The sequence below is a fragment of the Pseudomyrmex gracilis genome, unplaced genomic scaffold (genome assembly GCF_002006095.1).
Source record: "Pseudomyrmex gracilis isolate BER0280 unplaced genomic scaffold, ASM200609v1 scaffold_143, whole genome shotgun sequence".
Taxonomy (NCBI): domain Eukaryota; kingdom Metazoa; phylum Arthropoda; class Insecta; order Hymenoptera; family Formicidae; genus Pseudomyrmex; species Pseudomyrmex gracilis.
The window spans coordinates 64,681-91,441 of record NW_018020727.1 but is presented as its reverse complement, the minus strand read 5'-3'; the positions used below and the strand labels follow the sequence as shown (position 1 = coordinate 91,441).

The 26,761-nt window shown below is 45.5% G+C and overlaps 1 protein-coding gene across 2 annotated transcripts in view; it reads left to right on the top strand.

Moving 5' to 3' along the window:
- LOC109857105 (inositol-pentakisphosphate 2-kinase) overlaps positions 1 to 26,761 on the top strand; it is a 73,546-nt gene that overhangs the window by 8,325 nt on the left and 38,460 nt on the right. For both annotated transcript variants that reach the window (XM_020433093.1, XM_020433089.1), the window contains exon 2: positions 19,540 to 19,646. The gene's annotated coding sequence lies outside the window, so the exon portion shown is untranslated. The remainder of the gene's footprint in view (positions 1 to 19,539; positions 19,647 to 26,761) is intronic.

Below are 26,761 nucleotides of genomic sequence, written 5' to 3'. Positions count from 1 at the left end.
TCAAATTCCGCGTGTGGTTGCTTTATACCGGGATATCTCATTTACTTCGCGTTCTCTGGCGCGCGCAATTTTTTAACCGTTCCGACTTCACAAATGTTTCCCGAAATGAGATTTCGCGAGGTTATTACGTCGCACATAACGGGCCTCAACCCTCGGGGCGTTTCTCTCTCCCTTCTCTCTCTTCTCCGCTCCCCCGGTCGTTATGGCGCGCTCTCTCGTCGTAAAAGACCCTCGATTCCAGACTCGAGCTCGTCCACACGCGCGTCGGACTCTCTGCTTCAGCGAAGCGTCCAACTAGTCATTCCCTCTTCCTAGCTCCGTACCTGCTCTCCCTCGTACTCCCTTCTCTTTCACTCCCCAAACGCAATTTTCTCGAGTCTTCCCACGCCCCCCCGATGCACGAACTTTACCATAATTCGCAAATGGCGATCCCTCGAGAATCGATACCTTATATCATTTATTCGCGCCGGTGATATTTCGATCCGCTCGAAGTACTCTCACGTCGAGTTTGATTTAACCGTATCTGAGTGCCATCACAGAGATCGCACTTAGTTTCTCCAAGTATCGCATAGATTTCAGAATTTCGCGGCGACTTCGCAGCGTTGTGAGAACCACAATTTTTCGACGTGATTAAAGCAGCTGGGAGCGTAACACGACTCGTTGATTCGGGAGAGATCGCGCTTATAATCAAAAGGGCCCCTAATAGCGTTTCTCTTTCGGCCAAGGGGGACGCTCAGCGTCCGTGAAAGGCAATCACCATGGACACGATATGTTCCTCGAACGCTGCGAGCTACACAAATGCCGCTTTAGGGCGCTGTAACGATGAATTCGCAACTGTATTATGTGTTGGGCACCCGCCATTCTTTTCGACCGAGAAACGCAACGCGTTCTTCCCTTTTCTCTTTCTTCCTCCTCGCACGTTGTTCTCATCGCAAATGTTTAATTGACAAATCGCTCGCACGGAGGAAACTACTCACCGTTCCGTATCTTTGCTCTGCTTCTCGTCGAGAGGCGGCTCTTTGTGGAAATCACATCGTCCTTCTGTTACGTTTCCGGTCGCTGAAGACTTGCTCGTGAACGACGAGCTTGTCGAGCGGCGGCGTCTCGTAAAAGCCGCGCGCGGATTAGCGAGAGGAACATCAGGACACCGCGTTGCATTAATCATCGGAAAAAGGCCGATGTTTTTTTTTGGTCTTCTAAATTGCCACGTCCGATCGTTAAACTTGCGAGATGTTTAACGTATGGATTTGCTTGACGGCGCGCGTATACACGCACGCACACGCTGCATTTTATACGGCGCGGCGGCGCTCGAGGGGCAAAACCGGGAATCAATTTATCCAACAGCTGCAAACGAACGGAAACTCATTTCCGCTGCAAGTGCCTCCCCGTCACTTTCCCTTATGATTTTTCTGGCGGCCGGCCGATGATTAATCTTGTAAAAAGTGGAAGATGAGAACGGATTGTCATATATTTCATTTCGAGCGACCGCGTCGCGGTAAAGATTCGTGTAAAACATTTTATAATCCGGCGTCCTGTGTGTGCGTATCTAGAAAAGGTCTAATAACACTCGTTGTTAGTATGAACGGTTGGACTGACTAGACACATCTAGTGCTCGGACCACAGTTTACGTTACAAACGGTTTTGATCGCTCGCGTGCGTCTCCGCGTTGCGTAACGACCGATTATTTATTGATCGCAAAGTGCCATGTGAGCGGCCTGGGTGTAATCGACGAAGTTTCTATTTAATCGCGTCGCCATATGCGAGCGGGCTGACGTATCGATACCGTTTCGTGCTCTCTTACAACAATTTAATATACTTTCGCTCTTAGAAAAAAAAAAAAAACTATCCGTTCGATATATGTTCGCGCTGTAATAAAGGAATAGATTGACTCTCTCTCTCTTCCTCTCTCGCAAATACGAGCGAGGATGTATGTAACCTTTTGCGGTTATTATCTGTGCACGCGGCGATTATTGATCGGTCGTTTCGTTTCCTGTGTGCGAAAGGATGTCACGTGTCGTGCGCCGACACGATCGATCCTGCAATTCACCGACGAACTGTGCAATTTTTATAAAGTCGCTCGTTTCAGAACGCGCGGCGTTCTTTTTTTTTTTTTTTTTTTTTTGAAAGCGGAATCAGTTCGGAATTATGTCGGATACGTTCCGCTCTTTGCGTTGCGCGAAAATGATGCGAGTTCTTTGTCGCAAGTGGGACCTCCTGTCCTGTGTAAGCGGAAGAAATTGTTGATCAAGATTTGCAAGAGAGAAAATATCACGTGAGCGAGAGAGAGAAAGAGATCTATATTTTTTCTCACATATTTCCAAGTCTCTAGCATTAAAGCGACAGACTTCATAGTGCGGACTGAAGGCATTGCGCAATGCCGAAGTTCAATGGATGAAGCAAATTAGCAAGATTTTCTGCCAGAAGTTTTATTTCGCGGAAAACAGTACGAGAGATGTGACGCAATGCGACGTGATAGGAGAGAGAGATTGCAAGTTGGTATAAGTGTGTGCGCTCGCGCGCGCGCGAATAATTCTCTCATTTCAAATTCCAATCGTCTTCCATCATCGCTGTCCGTTCGCCATGACGGCGGCAATCGTTGAAAACTAGCGGGAATTGGCGAGAATTCACATCGCGCGCTCTTTACGCTCGATCGACTTAACCCCGTGTCGCTCTTCTTCTCCCATCCGCGCGCGTCTCGATTCTTCGCGCATCGAGTACGTTGACATTAAATTCAATTGCATATCGTCGACGACGATCGCATTCACGATCGCTATTACTATTCGAAGTTTAATAGCGTCGCGCGCTATTCACGTCCGCCGCGATTCCACGGGATTTAGGTGTAGTTAGACGAAGTTACGACCGCTATTACACATAGGCTTTCTCTCGATATAGTCCGCAAATGATACGCACGTCGCAAAACCACGTTGTCGAAATGCCAGTACGTTTATTTATTTTGAAAAAAGATTTTTTTCCTTCTCTGAGAAAAACTTTTCTTTCAGTCATGAAACAACAAAGTGTTAAAACGTTACAAGTTCTTTTTAATGCTAAAATTTGTTTCATTTACACAAAATATAATTTTCTTATTTCTCACATATTATTTGGCAAAAAACTAAATAAACAAAACGTCCGAAAAATTAAAATCTGTCCTCGTTAAATATTATCTACCACCGGTTGCTTCAGAATGTTTAAGTTCTACTTTAAATTGTTTCCCAAAAGCTTGTGTTTTCTTATTTATTTAGTTCGGTCGGTATGTGAGAAAAGCATCACGCTTTCGAGAATATTTCGGATGTGGGTTTCAATTCGCGTTGTTGCAAATTTAACGGTCGAAAAAAATCGCTGAGATGATAGTCAAACCGCAATTACGGCCCGTCTCCCGTTGGGGTGTCTCGTTATCTCCGAACGTGACACTCGCGCACACACACACGAGAACGTTTGAACCGCGAATGAAATTCGTCGATGCATGAATTCCGCATGATCGCGCGCGATGAATTCAAATGAGTTTAAGTGGCGGTCGATTTAACGCGGCGACCCGCGAACTGCAACAGTCGCAAGATAACTTTACGTTTATGAGATTTATTGACAAGCACGCGCGAAAAACCAACGTGAGGAGGAAGCGAGCGCAATTGCGCGATGTAAAAAGTCCTGGGAAAGCCGCGAACCAATGATGATGCATGTACCGCGTTCGTACAATGAACCGGCGGGGGTTATAAAATCTACCATACCTCATTTATAGCCTGCGCGCTTCGCGCGCGGGACGTGATTTGAAATAAATATGTAGGTACGCCCGAATGGAAACAAAGAAACCATTAGATTGTTTATGCAACGACGCCTCTCGCAGTTACGCTGTCTGCTTCTAAACATCGTTCGCGAGTCATTCCTTGCACATTAGAAATCGGAGAGCTGTAATGTCTTTCAAAAACAGAAAAAAAAAAAAAATTACATCAGCCGGAATTTCCGTTTTGCAGCGAAACAAAATTGCGATCTCTCGAATTAGTCGCGATTGTATTTCTGCCCTTGGCAGGCGCTTCGGTTGAGCATTTCTTGAATTATCGAGCGCGCGTATAGTGTGGCAACGCTGCGAGTGATAGGATCAGCTTCTCTTTCTCTCTCTCTCTCGCAGCAGACAGACGTGAATTAATCCGAGACCGCGATGACGGAGATCATCAAGTCGCGCGAAGCGCATTGTTTCGCAAACGGCAACTGTGATATTTGACTTTTGTACGGAACAGGCTCAAATCCCTCCGGGAATTAGCGCAGTCATTCGCCGCATTACATCGACGCGCGAAGTTAATCGCGTCTGTTTTTTAAAACAGAGTTAGCTCTCTTTCGTGACAAATAAACCTTGAGTCTGTTTGTTACGCGCGGTGATACTCGAACACTTGTGTTGCATTGTTTTCCTCTTCTTACGCGAGCTTATCAAAACGGATTGGATCGGATCGCGCATCTGCGATATCTGTACAGACGCTCAGCTACTGAATCCGCGACGTCGATCATTCTCGCGATTAATCTCGCCAAAGATATCTCGCGAAAAACAATCGATATTATCGATTGTTGATTGTTGAAAAACATTGTTTTGTTTATTTTTGCTTCTCAGTCACTTGATTTCTGAAATTTCCAACAAAAGAACTTGACGCGCCGATTTGTTATACAAAGATTTTTAGACTAGTTTTGCGTCTGCGTGTTGAAATATATGGCATTTACGTGTAATTATTAATTCAACACGCGCGCATTTACAAAATTGGACGTTAGTTTCGTGCGCGGAGATTCACACATAGAGTTGAACAGGATATTAACGTGAATTTATGACGAATTGAACCGTGACATATCATGCGGGCGGAACCGGTAACCATCCTTGATTTGGCACATTAACTCATACACACAAATGTACCGTATGTGTGTCTTGCTCATAAAACCACAAACATATTCGATGCAAACAAGTTGCGGACGAAAAATAGAGGAAGCGTACGATTTAAAGAATATCGTCGAAAATAAACCGAGTTTTACGCGTGAAAACAATTCTCGAGATGTGCGAAAGCAAAGTTTTACTCCTTTTAAAATCTGATCTCTCGAGCAAGTTCTGTGGGAGTTTGGAGAGGTCGTCGCCGACGATGACGCGCAATCTAACAAAACAGACGCGCGAAGTGTGTTTTAACAGAGCTTCGACGGCTTCGGCCATTGATGTTGGTTTGAAGGAAGATTGATAAAGAAGTTTCTTCGGCCTCGCTTCGTCTGGCCTCGTTCCACTAATAAATGACGTCTCATCTTGCGCCAACGTTCTTCTTCCCCGAGAGTTGAAGTTAACAAAAACAAAATATACGAAATACAGTTGAGACGATTTTCCACTTTCGAGACACCGACTTTAAAAACTCTTAAAGCCATTGAAGTGCAGATCTAATCTCTCTCCCGACGATTCTCTTGTTTAAAAAAAAACAGTTGCGTCGTGAGTTTGACGAACATTCCTTTTTTTTTTTTTTTTTTTGATTGACTATTAATCAATGCGTTTTTTCCTGTCTACTTTGTTTTGCAAAATATCTCTTTTGCATTGATAATCTTTTATATTCTCGCGCGTTGGCGCATCTCTTCCTCGTAAACACGTCCATTTATTTTGCGACGTTTCAACGGTTAACGACATAGCCGCCGATACATCCTGTTCAAGGCTCATTGACACTAACGGTTTCACACGTGATCGAGTCGCTCGTGGCGTACGAATGACGAACCGTTTTTCGGAGCTTTCGCGAATGCGAGCGCCAACAAACGCGCGCTGGCTTATTTCTTTTTATTATTTTCGGCGCTTCTGTGTGACACTAAAACCAACCGTGGGAGAGATAACGTGGCAGTCGATAAACGCGCTCGGCAGCTCGTCTGAGCGGAACGCTGTTAATACTTTTGCAAGTTTTATTTAGGCGAATGGCGTAGTAAGTTATACTTTCGAAATTGTGTATGTAAGAGAGACAGAGAGAGAGTGTGTGCGTCTGTTATTGAAATAATTTTGCCTGCTATAATGCTTTTGTTGGTTGTCGTCGCAAATGTCAGAAGTTTTAATTAGACGCAAATGATATGTTTACAACTTAATTTTTTTCATAGAGAATATAATTCACTCGCGCGATATCGAGAGAAACGACGGGATTTAAAACCACGCGATTTATCCTATTTGGCAATTGATAAATGCGCACGTCTTCAAGTTCTTGTTTTAACAAACTGACACGATTCGATGATGCTCGCGAGACTTTCGACGGCGCTAATCGATCGATATCTTGGAAAACTCGGGGGGTTGTTCCCGCGCGTTTGAAAATTGCACAGGAGCCTCGGGACCGTGCGAACGATGCGTCGCGCGTACACGCAGCATGTATTCCAATGCGCGCATTTGCGTCATGTGGGTTCGTTGTTTGTTCCCGAGGGCAAGAACGACCAGCTGTCTCCGCGGTTTCGTTTTATTCGCGTCCCCCCTTTTCGCGCGCGTGCCCGTGTGACCTCACCACCACCACTACCATCCTTTTTCCCTCCGCGCGCGCATCGATCGCCAGCATATGCGTGCGCGAGCATCGATGCACTTCTCCTTGCGCGCGCGCCCCCGTGTACGTACGGAGTTAAATGGTGTTAGCCGTGGGTAACCAACCCAGTTGCGCGGGCATGGCAACAAAGATATTGGCCGGGGAAAATCGCTCGCCGAAAACCTCGCTTCACGATAAAAGTCCGCGCGCGCGAGCACACACACACACACACACATACGAAATAAAACTCTCAATGTTACGATCGATTTTGTGTTTCACTTCGCGCGCGGCTCCATTGCGCGCTTATCTCTCTCAAAGCCGCACACAAGCTCGAAAAAACTCTAGCACGCTACATAATAGATACGACGCTGCGCCACGTCCACTTTGCTTTGCTTTCAAACCTTTCCTGTGATTCCGCGTGTTCAAAAGTAATCGCGCGCGACGAGAACTTTCACGTAGAACGTATAAATTAAGAATCAAACTCGAGAAGACGAAGGAAAAAAAGTACATACATATAAAGAGAGAAGTGGTTACTCGCAAAATTACCGGAGTTACAGCCCCGAGACGAGGAATTCTTATGGCAGTGTTCGAAAATTATTTCGAAAGCGTCTTTCCGTTATAAAAAAAAAAAAAAAAAAAACATCGAATCCGCGCGCGAAAAAAGTTTTTTGTTCTCGGCGAAAAATTTCGCTCTTAAATTAACTGACGAGCAAGCGTAAATCATCGGTGCCGGAAATCGGTCGGTTGCCAAATTCGCAACTCGCACTTCTCTCAACCGCGCCGCGGCATCATATCTCTCTCGCTTTTTTTGTTTTTATATCTCTAGAATGTACAATCACCCGGCGTCGAAACACCTGGGGCGCACGAGCGCGATTCTTCATCGTGTCAATATCAGCTGCCACGGCGGCTATTCGACCAAACTACATATTCGATTAAAAGCGCGTTGCCCAGCTGGTTTTTCGTTTTTCGAATACATGACGAAAGGGTTATCTACGTATCTACCTACCGGTGAAAAAATGTCGTAATCGTGTGAAAACCGACGAAGAGGCAAACGTAACCGGTATTTAAGATGTCGAATGGAAGTATGCCACGCTTCTTCTCGGTTTATATTTCGAAAATTAGAAATACAGCGAGCGTAAACCTTCCACGTGGAAGAAGGTAGCGTCACGAGTCTTGAATTATTGCGTCACGCCAAGCTAAAACACAGTCATTCTTTATTCACGTCGCGCGCGCAGCTAGAAGAAGAAGAAAGAACGAGATCTGTGCCATTCCCCGTGCAAAAAAGAGTATTCCCGTAAAAAGAGCGTAACGGAAAAGGAGAGAAGCGGAAGAATAGATAATCTCTTGTATCTGTAAGAGAGAATACGTGAATGCGCAAAAGTCTTTTTACATATCAGGAGACGACACGCGCGCGCGATTCTTTTTCTCTCTTTCTCGCATTTTTTCCTCCGCTTCATTTTTCGCAAACGGTCATCTTCGAGATTAAACGCCGACTTGCAAATTGTAAATGACACTTGTGTTTTTTTTTTGCGCTTGATAGGTTTTTGTTTTTTATTTCCGGCGAGTTCTGTTTCTTGTCTTGATAACGAATTTTCGAGGGATCGTGTCATCCCCGGTGCCGCTTCGCACACAACTCGACTGTACCGACACATCTGGCTCTCTATCGCCAGCTGTTATGTCCTGTGTGTTCAAAGAACACATCCGCAACTAGATTTACAACGGCGACATACGCCGTGCGAATATTTAGACTCATTTCTCTCCCGTTCTGTAGAGTCGCGGTTGTATTGTTCTTCGTCGTTCGACATCTGCTTGTAATCGCAAAACTTCGGTCGAAAAAAGGACAAAAAATTGTCTTTCGCCGCGCGAACTTGACGACTTCGCGATTTTCGATTTTGTCGTAGTCGTCATCTTTCTCTCTTCAAATGGCAAACTGCGGATTCTCAGCCGCGCGGAGAGTTTTCACTTTTAATATTCCTCCGAGTTTATAGACCTCGAGATTTACGACAGAAGCGACGTATTTTCGCGACACGCAGCGGCTGCGAGATATTGCGCCAATAAAAATTTATCGTCTCTCTCTCTCTTGCGCGCGCGCCCAGAGTTTTCCGGATTTTCCGTCGTAAATGAGAGAACAACAAAGTTTGCGTAGCAGCGTCGCTCGACTGCGCGAGACGTGAAATGTAAAAAAAAAATGAGAGAGGAAAATAATATAGCCGCGTGTGTTCTCATATTTTCTTCTGAAATGGAGAACTCGCGCGTCTCCGGAGCTACAATATGTTGCTCTCGCTCGTCAGAGACGCGCGCGAACCGTACGTGCGTTTGTCTCCGCGGTGAAACCGGTTGCTTTGAAGGAAGAGGACACGGGCAAACGTAATAATTTAGATAGCTTGTGACAAATTATCGCGGATATTAAATGTACATTACGAAATACGTTAGATCGGATAATTCGCAACGTGGGACTCGTCTCGTCAAGAAAATGACGCGCGAATGGAAAAATATGTTAACGTCGTGTTTGATCGTATCTCGGGTGTAAAATGTTACGTCGGAGATTTTCAAAAAATAAATAAATAAATTTTGTTTGAATTACGTGGTGTAAATGTAAATCAATAATTAATTTGCCGTTTATGATTAATCGTATTGCCTCTCTTTAATAATGTAACCCGGAATATATTAGTAATTATACCGCAAAACGCGTTAATAATCATGCTTGGCCTCACACAAATTACGGCCGTAATAATGAGACGTAATTTGCTCTTCTCTTTCGAGGCAATTAATACCGTTTACGGTTTATGGTTTGTTATTTTTTTCATTTTTTCTCTCTCTCTCTCTCTCTCTCTCTTTTATTTCTTTATAAGTCGAAAGAATGAGGGGAAAAATGAGCCCAAAATATTGCACGACTTCGGTCCTTATCAATTTCCGGAATTTTTTAACGCCAATGGCTGTTCTGAATCATTATCTGAAGTTGAATTATCTCGTTGGTAAAATTTTTTTTTAATAAGATCCAGCGCGCTCGAACGGCGAGAAAGAAGCGCAAAGCGGCGACGACACAATGGAAATTGTGTTTGAATGTCCAATGGCTCCGGTTTCCTCATTGTTCAACGGAGATAATCGCGTTTTATTCGTATTATCTTGTCGCGCGCAGCCCTTTGGGGGTGGGTAGGTGGATGGTTGGATGGCTGGATGGCTGGCTGGCTGGCTGGCTGGCTGGCTGGCTGGCTGGCTGGCTAGCTGGCTGGCTGTCGACTCGGGGTCTTCATACCAACCCGGGACGGGATTAACTTCCCTTGTGCGCCACAAAAACAGGTTCTCCCCTCAACGTCCGCTCGCTCTTTCATGGCCGCGCCAGACTCGACGGCGGACATTTTATCGTCGCGTCCGCGTAACTCTCTCGCGCAACGTAAAAATCTCTCATTACGCTTTTGTATTATTAAAACCGTTACGTAACGACGTGTATTTCGCGAGCGTCATCAGCGCGCCGATCGACCATCCCGTAAATTGGAATATTCGTTGCGGCGTGTATCGCCGCCAGCCACCCCCAAAACTACTTTGCTCCACGGTACATTAAGCCTAGGATTATCGCAATTAAGCGTGCACCACGCGCGCGCGCGCGTAAACTCGCTGGCTCGAGAGAAACGTTTGGCATCTGGTAGCCGGAACAGATCGCGGCAATTGCAACCGGCCTTATCAGCCCGCATGTTCCGCGCGGAACAGAGAGTTGCCTTCTTATTTGCAAAGATTAGACGATATATGCATTCCAGACGATCAACTCGAGTTCTTATAAAATTATTAACGGGTTTTTTTTCCTTCCGACCTTTGCTCTATTGGAGAAGTACGTACAGTGATGCGTGTTTTCAAGACAGGTAAACAGTACTTGCTGTCATTTATTCCGGAAGCTCGTATTCTGCGAATAACGCGCGGATTTTATCTTGAACTGTCTTCTCGACCCGGGGCCGGAACGACAAGTTGACAGCGCGAAGCAAACAGTTTGTTTACTCCAACGGTCTCGTAAACAACGCTCACGAGCTTTGCTCGTCCGAACGTGGAGATGACCCGAATGACAAAGTCATCACAGGACGTATCAGGCGGTCGCGCTACTCTCTCTCTCTCTCTTTCTCTGTGTTAAACCTCCGCTTAAGCTCACAATTGAAGCTCAACATTGTGCGCGTTTATTTTAAATACGTTCAACGTAACAGAAAATCCATATTTCTTTCAATAAAACAGCGGTCGCGCTAACGAGATCTTATCAAAGTCCATAAAGCGACGATGAAAAACCTGTTTCTCTCTTGTATATTAAATTTTACCATTTATAAAAATTCAAGAAGGATCTCTCTTGAAAACAATTCTCGAAACTGAACGTTCGCCAATAAACTTGCGTCATTCTGGAATACAATATTTTTTATCTGAAAAATAAAAAAGAGTCAAACTGGCTCGCGAAGTTTTTCGGAGGACGCTTGAAATTCAAATTATTTTTTTCTTAATTGTTTCTCGAAAAGCGCCGAGAGCCAATTTCGCGCGGTTTTGAAATTTTGGAAACGGCGGCGCGATCGGTTCGGCTGGTACGGAACGAGGCGGTTTTCACTTGTGGATTGCCACACGTCAGACCTCGCCTTGAAACGTCACCGTCGTCTTTAAACGGCAAAGGCGACGGTCTAGCCGCGCGCGTACGAAGATAGGTGGGGCGACGATTGATAAGTATTCGAAACGACGTACATCAATAGCGACGATAGTATCACATTGCCGTTTTGACAAGTTCTTCTAATCTCTGAAGAAAAGACAAATGTCAAACGTTGCCGTGAAATATAAGGTGTATGCGAGCTGTCGCATTGTCATAAAAAAATCACTGATTTTCTCTCGTCTCGTCTCACTTCTTGCGTTAGCTCTCTCGCGTGTATCTACGGAGTGACGCGAGCGGCGTGATTAACCAGTGCTTATCATTAATCTCGACGAAATCGACGCGCGTTGTAACGACGGGCGAGAAAAAAACGTGCAATCACGAACCAAAGAAACGGGAGAGACACTCGCGCCTGGTGAAAGCAGAAACGAGGAGGGGTCCGCGTTTATAGTTGGAGGGGCGTTTCTCTCCGCGTCTCTCTAAGAGAGAGAGAGAGAAAGAGACTCTCGCAAAATCGAACCGCATTTATCTCGTATACGCTTGTAACACACGGTCGTGCGGTTTTTTTGTTTTTTACCTTCACAATTAAGGGGAAAAAACGTTTCTTCATTTTTCGTTCGCAAGAGAGCGTTCGTTTAGTTCGTGAAAACTTTCTTCAGCGACTCTGTTCTTCACTTTCTTTCGATGCAAAGTCACTTTCTTTCGAAACTCCCGCGCGAGAATAAGTCGCGTCGTTCTATTTATTTGCGTGTGCGTGTGCTTGCTCTTTTTTTTTTGTTTCGGTGCGGTCTCTATTAACTTAGAGTCCTCGACACGGATCACGGCTTCCTTTTATTCACTGATAAAACCCGATACTTTTATATAGTGGTCGCGATGTGCGCGGTCGCGTTTTATACCGGTTAACAAAGCCGTTTTTAGCGCTAACGTAAGCGTAAAAATTATCGCTTGAACGCGCAGCTACTGACCTAGCTTAATATTTCCGACACAGAATGAAGTATTTACATCGGTCGCCTACGCGTAAACCGCGTTATTTTATTTTTTCTCTCTCCTTTCTTCCTTCTCTTTCCTCGCCTGACAGAATTTTTATGAATTTCTCGTTTGAGATGTCGCAGAAATGCAACAAATAAATGCAACGATATAAATTATTGTCTTTCTTTTGGAAAAATTAATTGTTTGCATTGTTGCTCTTGCGTCTCGATCATTATGACACGGAATATTAGCAAGAACAATGAAGGTATTAGACAGCCTGCGAAGGTTCGAACTAATACGATTAAAGTAAACATTCTAACGCGTTTGCATTTTACTCGAGCAGCAACAAGTACTCGACTAATATTATTATTATTATTGCTCGAAGGTTTCTTTGCCGGCAACATCGTTCTCTCTGTTTTCTCTCAATTTTCAAACGATCGTTGCGGCGGCACGAGCTTCCGGGCGTGAGAACTGAAAGATCTCGGGGCCAAACGTGCGCCCCCGTACTTACCTTTCTATCGTACCGTTTCTCCACCTTTCTCGTTTTCTTCTCTCACATCAAGCCAATGTGGTCTATTAATTTTAAATGTCATTACAGCATCTCTCTCTCTCTCTCCAACATTTAATGACTTTATTGTGTAACTGTAAAGGTTAATAATGTAATAGAAACAAATTGTACGCGCGCGCGAGTTTAAAAGAGAATAAAAATATTCGCGAGATAATTTTAAGAGAACTTCGACTTTTTGCTCTTTTGAAGGAGAGGATATTTCAGGAGGATTTTATCTCTCGAAAACGAGAAGAATCCCTTTGACGTTCTCCTTTAAAAGAGGACGTCGCAAAACTTTTATCACACAAGTGCGAGGTTCTCAAGACGAGAATACGATAAATAATTTTCGGATCTTCGTTTACAGAAAAAAGATGTGTTTGTCCGAAGTGAGTTTTCGTGGTGCATTTTGTACCTGTCGCAAGTCTCCCGACCTCGTTGATACAATCTCGTTACATCTGTACGAGTCGTTTTAAAGTGTCACGTCAGTTCGCGGGTCACACACACAGGCGCGCAGCAAAATCCGTTTCGTGCCAGTCCCTTTTCCATTGTGAGGCACGATCCGCGTTTCGTCGTATAATCTTCTGCTGCGAAAGGTTATCGCGCGATCGCATCGTGTTTGCATTTTGCGCGGAACACAATTGCGGCTCGCTTCGTCTCGTGAGAGAAAAGCGCGCGGCTATTTGCATCACATTGCGACGTCGTCTCTATTATCTCCTATCGTTAAAATTAAGCTCGAAAGTTTTGAGTCTCTCTGATCGCCGGTTTTTTTCCTCTTCGGGAGGAAGCGTCTCTAAAACGGAAAAAAGAGAGACAGAGCAGCTATTCGATGATGAGGCAGCGCTCGAGCAACCTGGAATCTTAACGAGTATTAATTGTGTACAAAAGAGGAAAGGAGAGAGGTAGGGAGGGAGAGAGGTGGGTCCAATCTTCTTAGCTCCGCGTGCATTTCGCTCGCACTTTGTGACTCGAGTCCAGAGACTTGGCGTCTGGACAAAAAACACGCAGTATCATGCTCGCGCAGGTCGTGTCCGACTCCCCCTCTGACAGATGTTTCTCGAGGGTGGAGAACAGAGCGGAGGGAACTCTGCGTGTAATGCGGAGGCACCCTTACACGTCGCTTCTCTTTCTCTCTCGTTCTCTCGTTTTTTCTCTCGTTCCTCGAGCGCCTTTTCCTTTGTTCGCCTTCTGGAATGCACGCAGATGCATCACATCCTGTGATCTCCTTCGCGGTGGTACACCAGAGATTCCTTCGACGACGGTTCTCGACTTGAGAAGCTTTTTTCCTCCTCGCTTTTTCTACGTTTCCAACTTATTTTCCCATTGGGCGCAACTTGAGCGTTTTTTTTTATTTAAGAAACACATTATTTCCCAGCCATCCAGTAATGTTTTCTCGTGCGCGCGCGTGTCTGTAAAGTATCTCGATTCTCTTTTTGTGTGTTCCGAGCGACACTCTTCGGATTCGATCGATCTTCCCCGGCTGTCTTTCGTTCGCTCTGCCCCGTAGCTGTGACGCGCGCGGAGACGGGAAATTGGAAATGCAAACGTTGCAAGTAGTAGTCGACGCGACGCTAGTCGGAAAATGGATGTATCTTGAATCTCCACCACCACCACCACCGCCGCCGATGCCGATGCCGCCGCGTCCCAACTTCACCTGCCAGAATTCGAAACGCTTGTCGATCCGTGTCGCGTGTGTCGGGAAGTGAAATTCTCCCCGGGTGCTCCTTCTCTCAGACTTCCGCACAACTCTCCCTTCCTCCAGGAACACCCACTTTGTTATATCGCAACGACGAAATCGATTAAGGAAGTTGTCTCTCTCTCCTTCATTGCGACCGGTGTCCCGTTTTTTTTGCAAAAATAATTCTCTTGTTAACATATCTACTGTGTGTACAATTAATAACGCGCGCGCGCACACACACTTGATGCGCGTGAGATTAAAATGAAATAATAATTAGCAGAGAAATGCGGTTTTAATTCGCGCGCGCGCGCTAATATGAAATTCTAATTCGCGCGTTGCGTTAAATTAAGTAGAATTTTCGCGTTACGAAGGGGTTAATTGCCCGCTTTCCGTTATGAATTTCCCGTCGAGAGTCGAAAGCGATCGCGCGCTCCTTCGCGTTTCTCTCGGGACAGCGAGAGAGACGGAGAGAGGAAGAGAGACGATATGCGTGTACCATCGTTTTAAGCGCGAGTTACGGCGAGCTTTGACGCTAATGACCGTCTAAGTAGATTTAAACGTACCACGCCACACATCGTGTTTACTTTTGTTATTTTTTTTTCTTTTCTCTGTTGCAACCATTCTCTTCGCCGCGGTTCAAACGACCGCCGCCTCCACGTACGTATCAAAAGACAAATGGCTGCGGCGGCCGAAAGATTGCAACAAATTCCGTCGCTGAACAATCATTTATCGCCGATACGTGCTCGCCGCGTGTTACTTTCGTAATTCTCTCTCTCTCTCTCTCTCTCGTTTGCGATATCGAGCAAAGCTCGCGAGCATTACCGCAAAAAAGGTGTGGCGCACATTCGACATTTATCTTTTTTAAATCGCACGAAGAATCGCGCAAAAAGTATAAAAAAGTTTTATTTACGAGTTATATTTATTATTGTCGGAGCGTTGTTTCCCCGCGATGCAACGTCTCTTCCACCGGATGATATCCCTGGTGATGACTTTGCTGCGCGCAGTCGTCTCGTACGCCAGAAGTTAGTTTTTAATTCGACGATTACGCGCGAATATCATCGCGCGACACGTTCGTATCAAACAAACGCGATAAAGAATCGGCGGTTTACTCGTTTCTTCTGATAAGAGATTCGTGCGCGACACGAACGAACGCGCGCGAGAAAGATTTGCGTTTGATTTCGGGATTCTGAGCAAAAGAACACGAGCGCGAAACAAGCCAGATAACGGCACAAGATAAGGACTTTTTCCGTTTACGGAATTCTGCGTTGAACGGAGAGAGAGAGAGCGTCCAGAATAAGCTGCCGGGATCGATTTTAATAATTAAGTTCCTTGCAAGACGGACACGCTTGATGTATGTGAGCCAGAAACACGCAAGACAAGACGCCGAGCGGAGCGCGGACAAATAAACCAATCGCGGACCGGCGTTCTCTCGAACGCGAGCCACGCTCGTCTGTGATTGGTTTCTTTGCGTCTCTCGTTGCAGGTTTTTTTGCATGCCGTGACCTTAAATGTACCGCGAACGATTTGCGCGATGTATCGCGACGTTGTATCGGTCGTCGACGAGGTGGTGCGCAACATGAGGAGATGCGAAACGACGACAAACGTACACGCCACCAAAAATCGCGCCGCGATGCGATAACCGCGTTTCCATTGACACGTTGTCGTTATCTTCGTTATCTTCGCGTGTTTTATGATTTCCTCCGAATCGATTGTTTTCTCCCCTTCTCCTCGGTCGTCGAACGCGCGGCGATTTTTTTCAATCACGCAACACAGATGCGCCTGCGCATCGCGCGCGCAAGTGTGTGCGCGTGCAGCGGCTATAGTTTCTACGCACAAGTATCCTCGTATCTCATCTCGTCTCGTCTCGTCTCGACCCGTCCCGTCCCGTCCCGTCCCGTTCCCTCGTCTTGCTATGTTGTTTTCGTCGAGGGGGCAGACCTCATGGATCTCAGCTCTCGGGCTACGTCATAGACGTCTATTTATATTCTGACGAGGCACATAAACGTATACAGGGTGTCTCGAGCGCACCGGCGCGCTCTCTCAACAGTTTTGTCGATCGATAAAAATGTACTAACAAAAAAATATCTACAAGCACCGAGCAAAACGGATTACCGGGGAGTAAACTAATTGGCGGAACCGCGCCTTGTCGCGATCGCGCGATTTCTCGAAGAGAAACTTCGAAAAAACAAAAAAAACGTTCTCGTTCTCGAATGTAGACGTGGTTTTGATGAATGAATCGCACGCGGATCTTTTGTCTTCTCGTCACCACGAGTACATTCGCGTGATATCGTGTATCGATGCGAGTCGGGAATTTTCGCCACCGCGTTGACAGTCCCCGAGGGGACAAAATCACGTGTTGGACAAAATCGTAGGAAACGACGTCATCGCGACAAAATCCGCGCTATTCAAGAGGAGAAACGCGACACGGGTTCGCATGCCACGTTTACGTGTCGAGACGAGGAAATCGGGAACAAAAGAGGATACTCTGTGATAAATAAAGAATGAACGCGCGCGTATGTGACGACACGTCGTCTCCATACGGACACCGTGAAAGATTCGGTGAATTGCTTTTTTTTTTGGTCGAGAAAAAACAATCTCTGCCGGTGCAGAAAACGCATTAAATCCGATCGAGGTAACAACCGCGCATATTTGGTTTCCCCGACGACAACGTCGCGTCAGACTCCGTCATTACACTCGGGGGCAATCTGCAATCTGCGTGAATTATGCGCGTCACGCGGATTATTACAGGCGTGTAGAGAGAAACCCCGAAGGTTCGATATATATATATATATATTGTACATATTTTTGTGCGCTGCACGTAATATTCGCCGTGAGAAGACGAGCTTTTTGTTGTCGGAGCTCGGTTGTTCATTTTACCGGATCGACTTCCTCGGCCGGAAACCTCGGAACGCTCGCGATCTGATGATCGCGTCATTGTCGTTCGACAACATCGCGTTAACAAACCGCGGAAGGAGAAGAAAGATAAGCCTCGGGCTGTGCGGTCTCGCGAGAGAGAAACGCATTTAGAGACCGCGGAAGGAGGTCTTTTGTTCTACTTGCGCCACTAACCGTAAGGAACGGTCGCAAGTCGTAATTAAAAACAAAACTAACGGTGCCATCTCGGTGCCGTAGAGACGGGCGCATACGCTATCTAGGTGCTGCGTTGTACTACGCGCTGTTAATTATGAAAGCTGAGAAGAATATTACGACGTTTCGTTGCAAAAATAGCACGGCGAACCGTTTGTTAAATGCGCGGTTGTGCGACTGTCAAACGCCGATACGCAAGCGATAAACCACCTTCTCTTCGAACATCGTCACCGAGTGATTAGTCGGGGTCAAAGAAATTTACTCGCCGTTTTACGGCACATTAATTGCACGCTTCGCGCAACGATTATCGCGCGCGCGGAACAAAAGAGAGAGAGAGAGAGAGAGAGAGAGAACGCGCGCGCATTGTGCGCCGGCAATAAAATCGCTAATCCGTTGATAAACGCGTTTGAATCGGGGCCAACTATTTATAATTCCGTCGGGATGCGCTTCCAGTTGAGTTATAGGCCGCGTCCGACACATTGTGTTGTGTTTCTCGCCGCACAGATAGATCGATACCGATATATTATGTATATATGTATGTGCGAGCGCGCGCCGCACAAACGTAATTTGCTTCCATCGCGCGGAATTGTGCGCGCTTTCGAACACTCACATCCGTCCGAATTGCCAGTTTTGTTTGATTTATAAATGTCATGTGTAATATATTTTGTGCGGCTAAAATACTTGGGCAATTTCACAATTCGCATGATAATTAGCAATTAATTATCGCTACGTGTGTGGAAAACAGAGATGCGCGTGATGCATTGACGCGCGGCGCAAGTCGCGAAATCATCGCAAACGCGAAGAATTGCAATAAATAATGAGCAACAATAACGAGCCAAGCGTTTAATTAGTGCTGTTTAATTGCGCGCAATTCCAATTGACATTGGTAATTAGTTCTTTAGCTTTCCCTCCGCTTAATCCGCTTTTTTTCTATCTCTCTCTCTCTCTCTCGGTTTTTTTGCAATCGAATTATACAAATAATCGTCTTCGGGTTTGCGAAATCCAACGCTCTGCATACACGAAAAAGTTTTAAAAACATTTGTTAGAGACGAGGAGAGCAATTAGCAGAAAAGCCACTTACTATCTGCTCTATTTGCAGAATTTTTTTTGTTTTTAGTTCTTTTTTGCGCTCGGCCACGAAAACCGCGCGCGCTCGACACAGTTTTCCGTGCGTTTCCACGTGCGCGTCTCTCGGGAAAAGCGCGTGCATGCGCGCATGTGAACCGTGAAATTATGCGATGGAACCGATTGGTTTTTCAGGCGATCGAACAGACACACGAATTACAATTTCAAAATCGTCGTTAAAATGCATGATCCACTGCGACACGACGACGAAGATGACGACGCTGATGGCGCGAGCACACACTCGTTCGGGTGAGAACGAAGTCTAAGATATATCAGAGTTCTCGGAATCTGAAAAACAAGTCATCGTTAACAAATATTTGCATATACATGTTTTTACGTACATCACACTCGCAATTTAATATCTGGAGTTCACACAAGTTTTTGATAAATAAATAATTTATATAAATTTATAAGATAATGAATTTACCTTCAAAAGATGCTGATATTTACGTGAAGAGACGGTTGCGGACTACAACTCGTCAGTTACGTGGCAACAGACGATGTTTATGTTAAAAACTCAGACGCGTATGTTTTTTAATATAATTTTGTTATCGTCGCGGAGTGTCGGCGTTGCTTTTTTCGGTTATTGGCGAAACAATCGGCGAAAAAGAATTGGCGTCGAAGATTTACGCGCGGTTCAAAATTTAAATAGTCGCCGTTCTTCGCGTCCGCTTCTTAGTGTCCATAAGCGGCGCGAATTCTTACCGATCGATTTCTTTTCTATGTCAGCGCCGCGCTATTTTGCGCGGTATTTTTCTCAGACTGCGAATGTGAACGCTCGCGCGTGTCAACGTAATCGTGAGAACGACTGTTTCATGAAAATGTATCTTTTTTCTCTTTCTCTCTTGTGCGCATTATTTTTGTATTTAAAATATTCGCTTATGAACCTTTTGTTAGCTAAAGTGGTCGCGTCAGCCGCAATGTACGTTTACTTTCTATGTTTTTCGTATTGTTTATCTCTCAGATACACTGCAACAGAGCTGTTGTGAACAACATTACGTTAATCAATTACTAATTAACGAAATATCTTTTGCAGGATAGTGCGAAGGATTTCGATTCATCTTCAGCCGCGAGGCAACGTCGCTGGATGGGTTTTATATTGATTCCTCCGCCTACATATTGATGCACTTTGTGACGTAACAGGTAACGTGTATACAGTCTTTGTTTTATATATATATATATACGCTCGGTTTTATTTTATAATTGTGTAGGTTCTGTACTCTACTGTAGCTTCGCGAAATATTTATAGAATTGTTTGTTAGAAAACCTGCCGCGCGCGCGGCCTATAAATACTATATATACGTTTAAGTATTCTCGTGCGAAATTCTGTCCGTTTATGTAACTTTACTAGCGCGCACAGAGCAATGCGAGATATTATAAATAATTTCGGAACATGGCGCGTATAACTACATCACGTGCCGGCGATGCGTGCGCTTGCCACGTGCGGTGCAAAATGCGCGAGATCACGTTGCGTCGCGACGTTAATATTGTCGATTTCAAAGGAAAGAGAAAAAAACTGAAAGAAAATAGTTTTTTTTTTTCTGATGGAAATAAAAAACAGATTGACGCGCAACTAGAATTTTTCGAGATCAACACGCGCCGTTGCGAGCGTTTCTCACGCCCGTGAGCGAGCAAACACTAAACCGCGCGATAGCGCGCAACGATAACGCATGGTCGCGATTACGCGCGCAGCTTGTTTCGCTCGAGATTTTGTGCGATTTGTTTTTCGAAACACGCGTTTCTTTTTGTCAAACAACTTCGGCTGTTGCGTGTCACTTGCAGAAACACATACACACACATTTTGAGATGCGATCATCCGATTTTATCGGGTTCCGACTTTTTTTATCTTTCGTCTCGATTTTCCGTCTAGAAACTTTTCGTACAATAATAGAGTACGCGTGGAAATGTAATGCTTTTACCTCTCTCCGTATGTTTTTTTTTCTTTTTTAAATTTTGCTTAGCGCAAAAGTCGAATGTTCCGAAATCAGCTGCGGGAAAAATCTGATTGTGTTAATATTCACAACTACGCCGCGTGTATGTTTCGGACGAAAACAAACCCGTATTTTTCTAAAAAAAAAATATATATATATATATATATATATATATATAAACACGATCGAGCGTTAACTTTGCTCGAGAGCGCGCGCGCTCGCAAAATGCCGTGTTAGAGTAGGCGTCCGATTCTATTTATATTTGGAACTTGCGCACGAAAATTTCCCCTGGGTAAAATTATGCGAAAGAGCGTTAGGCAAAGACCCTTAAGGCTTTCTCCCGGCGGCGGTGGCGGCGGTGAAAAGATGAAGCCCACGAAATTGCCAGAGACCTGACGAACTCTGATCCCGGCGGCAGAACGAAAATGCTCGTCTCGGAAAGAAATACTCGGGATCCGATTCTCACAACCTCCTCTCCTTCTTCCCATCGTATTCTGCTCGAAGAATCGGGCGGAGAGAGAAAAACGTTTCCCCGAACGAATCCCTCGTCGCTCCGGGCGCTTTTGCGTTTCTTCAACGTGCAGATAGGGGATCAGAATGCGTCTCTTGTGCCATCTTTTATTGTTTAGTTCGCGACGAGCAACAACAAAATACAATTGTACACACTGTGTAATGAATTTAACGCCGAATGACGTTTTTATCGGCAGTCCTGCGCATATCGAACGATTCTGCATCGATACTGCTTCGTGTTGCGCCAGTTTGTGACGTTCTCGCACAGAATGGCGTCTCTTGACGGGGGTTGATCCTCGTATTGGCCCGTCTAAAAATTTCTTTTACGTGGGTATTACTGATTTAATTAACGCAAGAGAGAACAAACACACACACACACACATACGCGCGAAGATAGAAGAGAACGCACTCGGTCGGTGTAAGTAGGCTTTTGCGACGTAAAGCGCTTCGTGCGCGCGCTGTGTTTTGCACCTCTGTGATCGTAACACGCTTTTGTTTACAAGTAACCCAGCGGGAGTAACAAATTGACGGCATTTGTTTAAAAATAAATTTCCCCCGAACGGGATTGGAGTTCGTTTGACGGCGCGACAGGCTGACATAAAATAGACACGTGACGCAAATGAGACGCGGGAAGGGTTTGCAATAGGTCACGGGCTCACGTGGGGTGTGAATGGCGAATTATTAATAATAAAAATTGATTGCTCCGAACGAGAGCTCGTTCCAGTCAATCTCGACGTGGACGAGAGACGTAATCGGAATCCTCGGAACGCCAATCGGACGATCCGCGAACGATCACCCTCTCTCTCTCTCTCTCTTTCTCTCTCGCGCGTGACATCGTCGAAAACACTGTTCATTTTCTTTAAAAACACAACTTTTCTTTGTTTTTACATGTATCCTTGCGTCGTTCCTGTCTACATAAATCATACACCACCGATAGCGGCTCGTAATCACCCGATAAACAATGTTTGTTTCTCCTTAACTATCCGAGAAGTGGGTTAATTAGTTTTTATCTCGGGGACCTTATCGATCGCGCACTCGAACGGCACTTTGCACCTCGCACGTTTTTCACCGTGGCGGTTTCTATACTCGCTCGATATTTCGTAATCTCGCGTCTACAACATCGCTGATGTAAACAAAAATTTTGTCACTCTAGTATCTTTGCAATTCAAAAAATCACTGACGCAATGATCGAGCAGCTTGTTGGTGAATATTGACGGATTATTACGTGTTGCTCGGCCGCAACGTAACTTTTGCATTCGTTAAAAAAGCGCTAATCAATTCGTCCCGTGTTTCTTCGCGACTGTTAATTCGGTGTCGCGGACAAAAATGGAGTGGGACCAGAAAAAAGTTCTCTTTTTGCGTGCGTGCGTGTATGTGTGTGTGTGCGTGGAAGAGAGAGAGAGAGAGACAGATTTTGACACACGCTGATTGACATCCCGAGTACGTTAAAGGCGACGAGAGCATTAAAGTCCTCGCATCCGTTGCCTTCGTAAAGTTTGCGTCGAACGAATGCGAGCCAAGGCTAAAGCAATATAACGGCAAAACGCGCGCCCCGGCAACGAATAATGATTTGTCTCTCCTGCTGGGCCTCCGAGATCTTTCTCGCACACAACTCAGGAGGGAGGAAGAGGAGGAAGAGGATCGCCGCCGCGTTGTGTAGCCGCCCAATACCTGCTTATTACTTTAAATACTCGCTGGCGTATCTTCGCTTTTGCAGATTACATTATTATACCGCTCGCGTGTGTCCCTCAAAATATAAAAAGATAATTCGTTGCGCGAGCCACAATTCGCGCGTACAATACACTTTACTTTTGTAATTTATTATTCGGTTATTACAATCTTGCGAGGAAATGACTACCTACCGTCCAGTTATGGAAAATAAACGAAATTGATCTTTTTTCCTCTCTCCGAGAGAATGAGAAAAAGAGAGAGAGAGAGAAGATTTTACAAAATAATTGAAACGCACACGCAAAGAGAGAAAAATTGGGAAGCAATTTATTTTCTCGCGTTCGATTTTTATTTTTTCAGCGCCGACTTCGATCAGCCTCGTTCTCACACACGTCGCAACACTTTTAATAAAACGAGAGACTCGTTGAGAACGGATTATTATCACCGTTATCCATCCTGATAACGGGGTCTCGTCCTCTCTCTCTGTCTCGCGGTGATCTTTTTTGCTCGTTACACACTCTTTCGCATCGCGAAACGAGCGCGTCCTCCCATGCTCCCTGGCCTCTCTCTCCTAATTGGCCGCGTTCTTGACAATTTTCCCCCTTCTCCGATGGAAATTAATTTTCCTTCCTTCCGTACACGAGGCGGAGATTTCTTCGACGCGAGAGAACATTCTTTCTCTTCCGCTGCATTTTCCTCGCATCTATTTTCAGCTCATTCCTAGAAAAGTACGCGTCCACCTCCCGTCGCGTTGCATTTGATTAAATGAAAAAAATAAGTTGAGAGAAGCGAAGTTTTCAAGCGAAGAAGAAGATGCATTCTACATTGAGGCGTGTGTTAAAAACAATTTCCATGCTTCGACAATCTTGGGAACGCGCGTCGCGGGATTGGCAAATTGTCTGCTTTCGAAATTCTCGACGACGCTTTCCAGCTCGTCGGAAAGGATCGTCGCGGGCTTGGGTTGTGCGCGGAACGAACGAACGAACGAGCGAGCAAGCGAACAAACGAACGGGACAAAACGAGCGACTTTCCAAGACCGCGCGCGGCGGCAAACCGCTCGTCGTCGCCGCCGCCGTTATTTCGATCTACGATCGAGCGAGGAGAGAAAGTTTCTAGCATGTCCGAAGCGTGTGTACGTCTCTGCGATTCCGCGGGACACTAGATTAGCTTCTAGTCGACTTCGTTCCGATTTTATATCCGACCCGGAGCAAGTATCTTATTCTACGAGTAAGTGTCGCCGTTCAAATAGAAACGAGCGATTAATTTCGTCGTGCAAGCAGTTCTCGAGATATCGAAACGGAAAAACCGTATGGCGCGTCGAAGTTGATACGTTCAACGTGTTATTTTTGTTTTATTTTTTCTATTTTTTTTTTTTTTTTTTTATTACGACACACGCTTTGTACAATTTTTGTCGGTTTAATCGTGTCTCGACGCTCGTTTGTCAACCAGTTTTCTTGTTGTTTGTTTTGCAATAATTTGAAAAACCAAGTGTTAGAATACGAATCACTCGTGCGAAAAACTATATAAATTCGTGTGCGCGCGCACGGTCGAGACGCGTTTTACACACGTCTCTAGGTTACACCACTTTTTCGAGCGGTTGGAACGACGGAGATTACATTGTTAAATCGGCCGTGAACCAACGCCGAGACATTTATGCGATATGTCGTCGCCGCGCGCGAGAGTTCAGTCACTCGCATTTAAAACGGTCGCTCTTAAAGCGCACAGAGACGAAATATCACGTCGGCCAATTTTTCACATCGCTCGCTTGAATTTTGTCACACGCGTGACGTCACCGCACGTAAAAAAATCTTTCGCAAAATAAGTAAAAACGTGCGCGAGAGGTCGAATTCGCGCGCCGAGCCCGTGACCGTGATCGACAATGATTTATGACTTCTATTTTTCTATTACGCGCGGATCGAAGGTTGCCGTTCGTGAAAAACCGCCGTCTTCGCTCGATCCGAGAGGAGTCGGGGAAAGTGCGTGTACGCTGGTTGATTAATTATTGCAAAATTTGCAATATCGCGCGCTTTGACGTCAAATACGACGTCGCGATTGAGCACCGTTTGCAATCGACGAGGGAGGGGAAGGAAAAAAAAAGTAGAACGACGAGTTGCCTCCGCGTCGATGGATAGCGATGAGGGAGAGAGACCGGGAGGATGGTGAGAGGTCTCCACCATCCGAACACAGTTAGCCGGCCCTGATGCTGCTTCTTCGATCGGCGGCTCCATTTTCGACCGGTCGAGAGATCGAGATCTTGTTTTCTCCCGCGGCTTCCCCGGCTCAGTCCCTGCCAATCCTCTCGAGTGTTTTTTTCCTCACAATCGTATTTTTCACGCGACTGCGTGCAAGCGCGAGTTTGTTACTTAAAAAAAAAAAAACAAACGTATTTTCTAATTCAAACGATTACAAACAACAAAGAAACATGATCGGAGTTTGGGAAGGTCGGTGTTAAATTGATCGCGCAACAAACTGTTTTTTTTTTTTCGTTTTGCAACTCGTCTCGTAAGAGGACAATTTATTTGTTTTAATCCGAGCACACAGTGTGTGTTTAATAACTACGACGGTAATACTGGATGAAAAATTAAGCAATTGCGTGCTGCATCGTGAAAACGCGCGCGGCTTTTATTTATGTATCTTGATATTGCGGTCTTCGGCTCCGACTCTTCTTTCGTGGACGTGGAGAGTGGGTGTTCGTGGCCTCTGGATAGAGAGGTTGAGCACCTCGCGATCCACCGTTGAAAGAAAAGTAGGATGGTTCTATAAAACAGTTAGATGGCCCTGATGTTAGCAAATCACACCAGTGCCTACATTGGTTGCCGCGATATTGTACATGCGGTTTTTCAGAAGACTCGAAGTGACTCATAATCTCGTTGACGAATCGCGTCTTATCCGGAGACAAGTTTGTTTTTTAATTTTTTTTATAGATCAGTAACGCGCACGCTGCAGATTTAGAAATCTCGTCATCGTTCTCGTCTGCTAGGTTGATTCGCAAATGAAAATGTAAAAGCGTAATGTTTTTTAAAATACTTTCTCGCGGTTTCCGATAGGATCGCGGCTTGTACGTTCTGTCGCATTTTGAACGTTAGGCGAGCGAAAGATCTTCGTTCCTCGAGGAATGGTTGACCTCTGACCTCCACGCCTCCGCCTTCGCTTCGTGCCGCTTCGAGGAACGATTCTGTGATGCGCGGCCGCAGATAGAGTTTCTAGGATACGGCGAAGAAACTCTCGCGGAGAGACAACAAACGCCCAGCGTCTATCTTTTAGCAAGTGGAGCATCTCGAAGGTGCCAGAGATACACCAACTTCTTACCGAACCTTCCGCTATCTTGTCGTGAATCGTAAAAGGAGTTTCTCGCCTCAGAATCTAAAGCTGTGCGACGAGGGTCGGTCTTTCGTTTTGAGAGAGACTCCAAGTTTGGGGAAGAGAGTTTCAAATTAGACGATCGGGACCCGTCTGTTTTGTATCGCGTGCTACATAAAATGGCCGCTGACGAAATAAACCGTCTTTATGAGGGCAGTTCTTGCAAAGTGAGAGACAAGCGCACGTGAAGAAAAAGAAGTTTGTTTCGGTCCTTTCGCGGCGAGAAAACTGCTTTCGTCTCCTTCGCGAGGCGATCACGAAACCCGTCCGGTTGCTTTAAAGCGTCTCTCTTATGTCATCGCTCCCATAAGTCTTCGAATCTTTCTGGTCCCAGATGCGACTCCCAAATGAATCCGGGGAGGACTTGCCGATATATATAAAGCGAATCGACTGCATCAGATCGCGCGATTTGTCAAAATTGATTTGACGTGAGCGCGTTCTCTAGCTTATCAATTCCTTAAACGTAAACGTTTTGTTCTTGTACAGTCAAGCAGCGATTTTGCATCGTCCCTTCTTTAAAAAAATCCACCTGTAACCATCTCGATTCTTTAACGATGTTTCATTAATAAATAAAAAAAAAAAAAAAAAAAGAGACGCGCTTGTAAACGCAACTAATATGAGTTTCGAAAATTTCTCACGTGCTCGCGGGAGATTTTAGGGCCGCGCCAGCTCGCAGAAGGGAACGGTAGTTCCGTGGGGAGATCATGGCCGACGGATTTTGAAGCAGAACCTCCACGCGGGCAGAACGCGGAACGCACGGAGGCCCCGAGAACCGGCCTTATTGATTTT